At 34.5% G+C, this 12,530-nt stretch overlaps 1 pseudogene; it reads left to right on the top strand.

Moving 5' to 3' along the window:
• Positions 1 to 3,704: 3,704 nt before the first annotated feature.
• On the top strand, positions 3,705 to 12,056 carry LOC149158692 (leucine aminopeptidase 2, chloroplastic pseudogene; annotated as a pseudogene).
• Positions 12,057 to 12,530: the final 474 nt, after the last annotated feature.

Here is a 12,530-nt window from a genome sequence, read left to right as displayed (position 1 = left end):
TTTTCGTAGGATTATATTTTTCTTTGCTTAAGATAACTGCATTACATAATTACACATCAAAATTCACCCCACAAAATTATAACATAATTACATGATATAAAATTATGTGAAATAACAACATCATTAGAAATGCAGCAGAACAAAAAAGGGAACATCAAAATAAAAAAATGCACACAAAGTGACAACAAAATTTTGTTAGAGACCAAGGAAAAAACCCACAAGGGGGAAACTCGATATTCATTTATTCTTATTCTGTTAGATATTAATTAATTGTTCCTGTGAGATGAAAAGTACATCCATCATGAGATACATCATTACATCAGGACTCCAAGGGCCAACTAGGGTTAGTTCAAAACCTTGTTTGTGAACTAAATGAAGCTAATGCAAGAGAGAAGCAAACATATTTGTCAACACTGAATCATAGCAATAATGTCATCATTATCATTTATGATACTGTAGAAGAATATGATCAGATGCTTGTACTATGATACATTGATTATCATGGATTTTCCATTGTTCATAATAGGTCACTGAAGCATGGTCATTGTTCTAGTCTAATAGATCCGCAAACCCTAGCTGATCATCAATTAGGGTTTCATCATTTCATTGAAAACACTGACATAAAGGCACTACACGATAACCACAAAACACTGCCATATGATGCATATATATGGACAAATCATTTCCCATACGAACACATTTGTTCAATGCATATATTGTACCACTGTTCCATCACACATATAACTCAAAGAGACTACGCCATAGGTATATGTCAGAAGTGCAAGATCATATACGAGAATACATTTCCATGAACTATGTATGAACAATGTAAGAGAAACCATACGAATTGAGTCGTTTCATATTTGATGTGAAAAAATACCATACCATTGTGCCATACAAACTGTAGAAAAGATACCATATCACTATTCAATATGAACCATATCTTTGTGCCATATAAACCATACCTTTGTGCCATACAAGCCATATCATTGTGCCATATCAACCATACATTTTTTCCATACAAACCATATCATTGTGCCATATGAACTAAAACATTTTTATATACAAACCATATTATTGTTCCATTATAGTGATGCCTTAGGAGTGAGGTAACGAACCAAACAAAGAATGAAACGCTGGAAGTGAAAATATTGAAGTGTGAATCCTCAAGCTATGATGCAAGTCATGTGGATGAGATTAGGTTCTGAGAGAAGACATGTGGTGGCAAGAGGACAGTCCTGTATTCAATGTAAACTCAGGAACATAAATGTGATGCTACAGATCATAGAAGCGATTCCTACATCCTCATGTATGTTGATATAATTATGCTTCTATCTATATGTAAATGTGACATGTGAGCCAACAAATAGGATGTGCATTCCACCTAGAAACAAACCAAGTATTTGAGCCAATCAATCGTACAGGAATAGTCGGCATGACTGTAGATGTTGAAATATCCTTTATATATGTACTCATGAGACTGGATGGATATGACCATTAGTACAGATGACTTGATAATATTCTAAGGGAGAAATTAAAATTAAAATTTCACTCTTAATATTCTTCTTTGACCTTATTAACGTAATTCCTTTGACCAACTGAATTCTTGATTGGGGCAATTGGGCTTCCATTAGGAGTTTTTCCCTGGATGCCAATTTCAACACTTTCATCACAAGTTGCCAATATTTGTTGATGTATATTGATGTGAAACCTAAGAAAGCATAGTTTTGCGCAATTTGAAAACCCTACATTTGTATAACTTGAAAGGCCTAGTAAAGCAGACATTGCTAATGATAGTTTCTTGGAATTTCAAAAAGTGTATTTGGTGGCTCACATTTGTTATTTTAGTGGATGTAATATAATGGTTTGTAGAGTATCCCTTGTGGAAAATATTATTAATACATAGTGACTAAAGTTGAGTTTGGAAAACCTAGATGATGGCTAAGGTGAAATGTGGATAAGTTCATTTTGTCCTAATAGGTCAACATAACCATTCTATTTATAACTTTCATTCAGATGTTATCTTTGTTCATTATACTTATGAATGTTATGAAGAGATGAAATTTTATATGGATAGAATTTTGTTGTTTATACCATTGTGAATAATTTGTAATCAAAACACTATAGAAGACTCCCATAAGTAATGCACATAAGGAAAATACATATAAGTGACATAATTTTAATTGATACCCCATAAGAAATGACACATAATTGACATGCCATGAAATATACCTATCATACATGAAAAATTTAAGCGTTAATGAACTAAATTAAAATACAAGACCCCTAATACACAAGTCAAAAGTAAAATCTATTTATATTCAATTTCATTGAACTAAAATTTTTCAAATAAAATATCATCTTGTATGAAATTTTTGGATATGAATTGTGTGGAAGTTTTTCCTATTGTAAAGAGAGAAAATATGTTTCAGGTGGACAATCCACCCATCTCCATTGACTAGAAAACTAATAGATATTAAGTGTGAGAGTTGAACAACCTTATATATAATTAAAGCATGAACACCAGGAATAATAGTCATTCAGGTGAAAATATTAAAATTATGAACAGTGAGACGAATGAAGGGTCAATAAATTTTAAAGGAAATGACAGAGATTAATGGTCAAAGAAATACTTACCAGAATAAATAAATAAATCAATCAATGAAAAATTAAAAGAAAATTAAATTAGAATAGTATATTTCATTGATGATTATTATTATATGGCATAGAAATATTAGTTCTTGAGAAAATAAGTCAAAGCTTGATAATAGAATAATATATTTTTTTAGTTAATCTTTTTTTAATTTTAATAAATAAAGAGAATTTCCATATATTAAATATTATTATATGGTTAATAGTTTAGAGTTTATGTAGATAAATTATTATAAATAGAATGAATGATATGGGAGTAAGGATAGAGTTTTATTTTAATATAAATAAATTCATTTATAGTTAATCTAAAATATATATATTTAGAATAATGATCTAAATTATATATATATATATATATATATATATATATATATATAATATATATATATATATATATATATATATATATATATATATATATATATTGTTTAAATGAAAGGATTGAGTCAAGTCTTAGAATAATTTTAATTTATTTAATATTATTTTTAGAATTTTACTAGTTGTATATATAACTAATTTTTATTTATTTATTTATTTTGGCTATAGTTATCAAGATATTATGTAAGAAAAATTATATTATTATAGGATTAATAACATAAATTGTTTTAGTAATAATTCTATATTCATATCCACCCAGATCGGGATGTGGGCTGACAGTTGGGACAACCTAGTCTAATTAATAACCGGTAGCTCTGAAAATAGTACCGTTGCCCCCCACATGCTCAAGCAAATGGGTACGGTGACCGTTGGCATGAATTCATGTTGGGGTGGTGGGAAAGGTGGCGGGATAAGAGGTGAGGAGAGGAGTAAAGGAAGGCAAGGGAGGCAAGCGAGCACTGTTGGAGTGTTTGCTTGTGCCGGAAGGTGATGTTGTAGTGGCTCCGAAGGGAGACGGAACCTACGACTCAAAGCTCGATGACGAATTCCATTCGAACCCGATATGTTATTTGGTATCCTTCCTCCACTGTAGTTATGTTATGGTTGGGGTTTTTCTAGGGTCAAATGAGGGTAAATAGGAATAATTCCTAGGGGGTAGAGAACTCTTGGTGGTAATGGGGAAGACAATTGATGGCAATTGCCTAGTTCTGTGTCCATATCCTTTGCCAGGTGGGTAGTGCCTATGTTTGTTGGGAGGATAATCTCATGCTCCTGGGTTTGAATATGCTAGGATCCTTTAAACATGCTTAGGGAGAGGATGACTCTTGCGAGAAAATGGGTGAGGGCAATGAGATGGAAGAAGGGGGAAGGGGGGAGTAGTCGATAAGTTTCACGGGAAGTAGACATTATCACTGGAGGGAAAGCAAGTGCTGGGTTAACCGGAATTCCTCTTGGGACAATGGCAAGGCCAAAGACCCCAATTAGAAAGCTAATTGGGTGAAACTAAGAGGCACTGCTATTAATCCCTGGCCAGAGGTAGAAAGGACCCAATTTCTTCCTAGAAAATAGTAAGGACAAGGAGGGGAATGCACGAATGGATTAGGCAAGGGAAGGCTGACCTTCATGGGAATGAAAGTTATGGGCCTAAAAAAGGGGAGCGATAGTAGGCTCGGTATATGGACCACCCCATTATTGGGTTCGGTCTATGGAGCTCCGTAACTCTGAGGTTGAGAGAGCAAGAGGAGAGGAGAAGCAAGGGGTGGTGCATAGTGTTGGAAAAACAATTCAGAAAACGACCCAAACTGCAATGCTTTGTTTTGGTTTAACAAACCGTTGTTGTCGCTAGGGCTCAGGAAATCTAGACATGGCACAACCTATGAGGGTTCGCAACCATGGAAGGAGAGGCCTAACACCTAGGAAAGACAAAGACCCATGAACATTAGAACCTCGAAGGGGCAGGAAGTTGGTAGAACACCTTATCATTGAGGCGGCAGAGGCTTACCGTGAGGGGACAGATGAAGGAATGCAGAAACTATTAGAAGAGTGGGAGGAGAAAACAAAACAAGGCAGTTAGATAGATGAAGACATGGAAAACTGGAGGACTTTAGTCTCAGATCCAAGCAACACTTGAGGAAGAATTACGTAGTTCAAACAAACTATTTAACTCTATTGGTGAATTAAGAGTTTATTAGGCAAAGCAATGGAACAGATCTCTATGGGAATGGCAGTGACACTCCAAGGTATGCTGAGTTACATGTAAGATTTGCAGAAAATCCTCTTCTAGCTTCATAAACAAGACATCCGGCTGGATAGAATTGGTCACCACATGCCTTGCATAATGGAACTGAATGAGATTCCTGGGGCATCAGACAAGGATTCGACACCTATTGAATCTACCTCAGAGGAGCAAAAGAGATAGACTCTTACCTATGCATATTTTTATTTTATTCAGATAACTTTTAATTTTTGTTATGCAAATAACAGTTTAGAGAGATATGTAGTGTATGGACAGGAAACAGAAACATATCTAGCTTGGGTAGAGAGATTAAGACTATTATTTTTGGATAGCTGACAATGTGGACAGTTGGCTAACATACTTGGTTTCCCTTCAGGGAAAGTTGAGGTGACCTGGTCAATCTATGTGGTGTAAATTTTCCTTGTTTAATAGAAAATGGTATGGTCTTGTCAAGCTTAAGAAAAAAATTGCTATATTCATATCCAAAAGTTTTAAACAATAAAAATATGAATAATTATGGAATTTTCCACTCTCAAAATAGAACCTTGTTGCCAACATACACAATGGAAATTGATTCCAAGCAATGAGAGAATGACAGCTAGATCCCTTGATAAAAAAATATGGTGCCAACAATTCCACATCATGGCTAGTGTACATAATTTCTCTCAATCACCATTTCATCCCTTCCTAGGTGCATCTCCAAAATAGATCTTCCTCCTCTTCTACATGGAGTAACATCGAGCCTTCTTCTGTATTGGACTACTATGCCTTCTTAGCCTCTAAAATTGAAACACCAACATACTCATTCATTTACCCATAGTTCAATTCGTTAATAAACATAATAAATACAATTACAATTGACATTTTTTTGGTAAGATTAGATGATTTACATTATATTACTTCGATAAAAAAAATAAGTACAATAAATATGGGTTGATTTGGTCAAATGCTAGTGTGGCCAAACCAATAGCATGAAAATACAAATTTTATATTTTCCATATTGTTTTTGACTGAAAGAAGTGATATTTTGAATTAGACATAGGGATTTACATAAAAAAAATTGCATAGACCAAGAAACCAAAATAAATTCTGAAACAAGTATAATAATAGAGAATGAAGAAAGAGGGTTACCAGTTTACCTTTAGTTACAAGTGAGTTGTTAGTTTGCAGGTACTTAATATGAGCTGGAGGAGAGGAGTCATTTCCTATAGATTACTAAGAACATGTGGTGGCTAGAATCATCCTGATATTGTCATCCACGTCATTCAAAATTTTCTTCATGTTGTCCATTCTTTCTAGGAGATCTGACATGAAAATGATGAGCTCCTAGTAGGTGTTAGCCCTATCTATGAGAACTCAGTCCATGAGTCTCTTTATATGCCAATATAGGTTGATATATTCGTGTAAGCAGAGGTTCATACCTTAATGAAGTTTCACGTTTTGGGAGTCGAATCCTAAGTTTCATGCTCCATAATATCATTTGGCATGAATTTTCTAGCCTAATGAACCTAACCTTCAATCTTAATAATGGCTCACTACATGACCTTGGGAGTGAGACATTGATAGTATTCTATGGTGGCTCTAGCGGAATATTAAGTATGAGAGGCATCTAGAGAGGATGGGGTAGGAGAGATGGGTTAATTTTATCTCCCTCAGTGAAGATTCAGAATGGGGGTAGTAGGGAAAAATCAAACCATTGTTGATTGAGAGGTGCGGCGGGCGGGGGAGGGGGGGCGGCGCGAGGGGGCTGATGGGAGGAAATATGGTTGTTGAGAGAAGCAATAATATTGCAAGTAATAATAAACTAGGGAGAGGCTAACCATTATTACTAAAAGAAATGAGAGAGGATTAAAATTTTGAGGAAAATTTGAAGGAAACTATGACAAAAGTCAAGCTAAGCAAGGGCACAAAGGGGTGGGAGATGAAATTCTGAATCAGAGTAAGAAGAGAGTTTGGGAAAAGGAGTTAATCCTGGAATGTATTGTAGGGAATTTGAAGAAGGAGACCAAACATCACTGATAGAGAACCCTGCAATGGAAAGAAATGGATTATAATTGAAAGTAAATATCCTAACGGGTTGATGGTGATTGCCATGTTTTAAAGGATGCCAAAAAGGGTTGTAACATTTGTTGAATGATTTGAAAAGGCATCCTCAGCTTCTTAAAATGATGGTTTTTCACTCACCTACTCATAGTTAGGAATGTGAGCTTGAATCGAAGAGCATGATATCTACCAAACTATAGGTAACTTAGCTCCTCTCATATGAATGCTTCAGAGACCTTAAATTTTATCTTGTTCTGGGATTCGGGATGGTGGAAACAAATATGTCATGTAGACTTTCAATTATCGGTATACTTCCTCCTTCTCCTATGATGATTATAGGTCATGGTTAGTTAGATAACTTGTTGATTTGCAACCACTTTTGCAAGCTTCTTTTTGTTGGAAAATTCCTTGACATTCTTGTTTCCAATGATTTGTGGATATTTGTTCCCATGAATAGTCCAAAACCTTTGAGGCTAATTTAAGACCTTCATTAGCCATAATGTCTGCTAACTTGTTTCTTTTTATAAGGATATGTTGGAGAATAAATGCATTAAGGGTTAGGAGTTATTCTGTGATATTCTATGGGCTCGTGAAAAATCACCACCTTTCAGAAACTTTAACTAGAGTGGAGAAATTTTGGATTCTTTTGAGCATGTTGATAATGATTTTAGAGTCACCTTTAATAACAAGCATTTCTATGGCTAGACTCTTTGGGGGTTTTATTCCTTTTTCTACTACATAAAGTTTTGTAGTGTTATTGTTGTTATGGTCAATGGCACCCCTGTACACATTTTGAATGTCCACATTTTCATTTTTGAGCACTCCACCATAGATGGAAATTCAAGGGTTTCCCTTCAAAGTGTCATCAAAATTAATTTTTATGGAACCTTTTGGAGGAGGTGATCAATGGTTTGGGCAGTCTAGCTGTGATCAGTGGGGATATTATGACTTGTCATCTTTGATTGATGTAGATCTAATAGAGTGAACATGGGGTCTTTTGAAGGGTCACATTCCCAACCTTGAGTATGCTATGAGGAAATGAGAATAGTTTATTTCAATTTATCCATATTTTTTTCTCATACCATTTTTAGAGATCTTGGGTTGTCTTTAAATATCCTTTGATTGTTCTCTCTCTAGATTTACTAGAATAAAAACCCTAGGAATAGTTGCCATATCTTATTCATTATTTGATTCTAAAAGCATGTAGAGTGTTAGTCCTCCAAGGTTTTCTTTAAGCTTATTTTTTCTTTGAGGGCTCTCCTAAAGATGATTTTTGTGTAGTCCCATAATTTTTAGGTGACTGTACAATCATTCAAAATATGTTGCACTATTTCAATGTTGGTGTAGCATAGTGAGCATTGTGTGGGGCCATGGAATCCTTATTTCAGGAGACAGTCGTAGGTGAGAGTTTTGTTTTGGAGAAGTAGCTAGATAAAGAGTGATATTTTGTGTCAATTTTGCATCTTCCAAAGCCTCTTCCATGAGTTCTCCTCCATTGGAGCCTATGACCTCATGAGAATGTTGTAGGCCTATTTGGTATTGTATTCTTTTCTATGGTTATGTCTCCATCTTAGAATGTCATTCCAATTTTGAGTTTTGATTTGTATTTGTACTAGCTCCTCATACATGGCTTCATAATTTTCAAAGTTGATATGTGAGTCCTCTCTTAGGCTACTATCCCATAGTGTCTAGTGGGGTTGCTCCACAATGTTGTTCCAGTCTTTGACTAGAATTTTGTTTCGTTGTTGCAATTTAGCCTTGAGATTAATTATGTTTGCACTTTGATCTAGTAAGGGTCATTATTGGTAGAAATACTCGCTGAATATGGCTAGGTTTCCACTATATGTTTCCCAGGAGTTGTCATTTTGTATTAGATGCATATTTCTCCAAGCTTGATTCCAAAGGTGTGATCATTTAATTTTTCCCTACAATTTGATAATTTGATTGTTATTTATATGAGGAACATGTTTACATTTCCATATCCTGCTCCATATAATATCTCATTTTTTTATCTACCTCCACTAGATCTTGGCATTCATTCCCTTGCTTCAGATTTCTAGGTCTATAAGACATAGTCCTCCCACAGATTTAATTTTGCATATATTTTTCCAAGTCACAAGTGCCCATTTTTTATCTTGTTTCATTCCTCCCCATAGAAGATTTTGTTGGGTGGATCATATTTTGACAAGCACATTATTAGGAGTTGTTAGGGCTAAGATGTAGTATATAGGAAAGTCTTGAAGCAAAAATTTAAGGAGGATGATTACTCTTTCAAGGTCCTATAGTATATTTTTTTCTATGTTCGAGAGTAGTTATTCATAGACCTTGAGGAAAAGAGGGCTTTGCACCAAAGGGATGCCTAAATATTTAGCTATAAGGGAGCTTCAATGGAAACCAAGGAATTGGGAAATGTGGGCTTCGATCATAATAGAGGTGTTGAAGAAAAATATTTGATATTTTATCATCTTTATGTCAACTACCGAAGCATTAGTGAACATGGAAAGAATCGATTGGTAGTTCGAGGATCTTTGATGGTTGTTTGGCCTATGAGGATGGTATCATCAATGAATTGTTGGTGAGAGGAAGATGGAAAACTCAGTCTGTTAGATAAGAATTTTAGGGATCTAATGGAGATGGAATGCTTTATGTATCTATGCGAGCCTTTGGACATGGCTTGGAATATCTTTGGTGAATGGGGATATCCCTCATGAATGCCTTTTTATGGAGAAAAGATGGGTGAGGGGATACATTGACAAGGTTGGAGAAGAAGGATTTGAAATGAGGCATGGTATCTGGGAGGTCCATGTGTCCTTGAAACAAAATGATTTTAGTATGTGAGATATATAGTTCCAAGTAGGTTTGTCAAAGGCCTTTGACATGTCCAACTTGATAATCATCACTACATATTTTTTGTTAAGGAGAAAATGGATTTTTTCTTTGGTGATGATGATGATATCCAAGCGTTATCTTCCTTCAACATAACCATGTTGTTTACGGGAGATGATGAGGGATAGAGGAGCGTTTAGCCTAATTTATATGACTTTATATATAAATTTATAAATTACATTGCATAGGGAGATAAGTCTAAATTCACTGAGGTACCCTAATTGGCAATGCTTTGGGATAAGGGTTAAGAAGGTGGAATTAATGGTAGAGGGATTCTTTATGTTTTCCTTGAGTCTTTTGGTAGTTCAATGACCTGTTTTACCATGATGTCCCAACACTTGAAAAAAACAATATTGTGAAATTGTCAAGTCTTAGGGCTTTGTACTTGGGAATTCTCATAATTATTTCTTCAATTTGCATTGTTCTTATTTCCTTCATCAAAGTTTCATTTTGTTTGTCAGTGATTATTTGGGACTATGGGGTGTAATTTTATTGATGGTTGGATTTATATCATAAAAATGGCTCTACCATGAGACTATGGAAGTGGGAGTGAAACTCTTGGGTGATATTATCGTGTCTTATTTTTCATTGATGACAGTTTTTGAGGTAAATAATTTGGTTTATATGCATATGACGAGTCATATTATCATGGAAGGATTTGATGTTCTTTTCACCTTATTTGAAGCACTGGATCTAAGATATATTCCTCCAGATAATTTTTTCTTGTTGCAACATTTCACTCAATTGAATTTTTAGATCACTTTCTTTTATGGTTAGTTCTTTTGTTTTTCGTCGATCGATGATGGGTTGTTGAAATGTTATCATTTCAATTTTAATTATTTTTTATGCTCGCGTATGTTTCCAAATTCTTGAGCATTCCATATCTTGAGGAATTGCTTGATTTATTTTATCCTTTGAAGGAATTGTTTTAGTTGCTATAACACCACCCAAAATTTTAGCTTAAATATCTAATTTTTTTGTTCCTCTGTGTTTTTCAAGGTCTTAGTGACTATCCTCATGCCTTCAACTAGTCAAATTTTTTAAATAACTATTCTATGATTTAGATTATGATTTCTCCATTCCTTTCATTAGGGTTTATGGAATTTACAATAATTCATTTTTCCAAAGATCTTGCAACATTGTTCCTCTATGTTTTTTTATTTAGCTGGACAATATCTTGTTATGGCACTTATGTGAACCTTTTGTATGTCGATGGTTCTGAATAAAGTTGCAATCATATGAGGAGGTTTATTACCATCAGAAACATATCTTATTGAGAATATATATTATTTGGTCAATAGGGGTGCTTTTGGGTATTTATGAGGACACTCATTTCAATTCAGAGGAAAATAAGCCCTTCCTCAAGTGTTTGGAATTTATCATACTTGGCAATTGTCTTGAGTTTGAACATAATTTTAATTATATCCAACAAGCTTGTTATGGTGTTATTATAACTAGATAATGCACCTACAAATGCAATTACTCCTATTGCACTTACAAATGACACATATAACATTTCCTCTATGTATAATGATGTACTCACTACAAATATATTGGATGTAGAGAAATGTGGAGAGTTGAAAATTGGATCATATTTACGGGTTGTGCAACATTTTCAAACCCTCTCAAGTTCATTCACCTTGGCTACAAGAATCCAACTAGAGATGTTATGACTACGTTTTTCATAGTTGGGAAAATATTGACATTTTTTAGAGGAGGTTACAACATCAAGACAAGACCATGTTGTCTTATTAAAACACTAAGTTTCACATGGGAGGTTGTCTTGCAACTTTTAGTGCAGCAAAAACTATTGGTCAAATAAACCATCTTAGGGTGGAGGTGAATTTAATTATTTCTACATGTGAGAACATAATAAGTGGCACTAGTATATGGCTTGGTGACATCATTACAACTTATAACAAGAATATAATTGAGTTATACAACATGGACATTGAAGGGAAGTTGACATTGGAAGATGATTTGGTTTATGTATTTAAACAAGGCATTCAACTTTGATGGGTTCCTACATAATTTTCCTTGGAAATCACATTCTTGGAATGTACACACCCAATGATGAAATGGAAGAAGAAATATCAAAAGTTGTAGAAATTATTAGAGAAATGTTTTGGAGAATTCCAGTTAAGGAAAGCTATTGGGAATCATTGAAATTTGGAATGGTGATATGGTGAATGTTAGAGGCCATGGATGTGGCTCAATCACTATTGCACTTTTCCTTAAGTAGTTTACGGATGAAAATGTACAATGGTCACATGTAGACATGGCTAAACCTATGTGGGTTTTGGAGAAACATGTCGCCACAAGATTTGTTGACTCAAACTTGGCTTTCAATGACAATTTGTAGTGGAAACCTCACTAGCCACTAAAATTGTGACTAACGACCTTCCCTAAGAACCATACATTCTTAGTCACAATTTGCATGGTGAATCATAGTGACTTGTCATTGTGTTCCACAACCGCAACTTGTGACCTCACTTGATCTAGTGCATGTGAAAAATCTAGCTTGTAACTCCAACATGTGACCCCTCCCACACATGTATTCTTTTGTATAACCACTCACTCTCCCATTCCGTTAAATTATTCGACCTTCGCTTTTGAGATAGAAAACCTCCTCTCTATATCCATTTCAATTGCAACACTCATTTTCTCTACTTGCACTTGAGAGGTGTTTTACTGTTTTCCTACAAATGACTATATCTCTTTGAATTTTTTACATTTCCTCTAAACAATTAGATTCTTTCACTTTTGAATTACTTTTTATAATTTATGTTTCCTCCCATATTTATTCATTGGGATTGATTAAATTTTCTTCATCACT

The sequence above is a fragment of the Pinus tabuliformis genome, chromosome 5_2 (assembly GCF_031772625.1).
Source record: "Pinus tabuliformis cultivar Carrire ecotype Pingquan chromosome 5_2, CPIR1, whole genome shotgun sequence".
In the NCBI taxonomy this organism is placed as follows: Eukaryota; Viridiplantae; Streptophyta; class Pinopsida; order Pinales; family Pinaceae; genus Pinus; species Pinus tabuliformis.
This window is presented reverse-complemented; position numbering and strand designations above follow the sequence as displayed.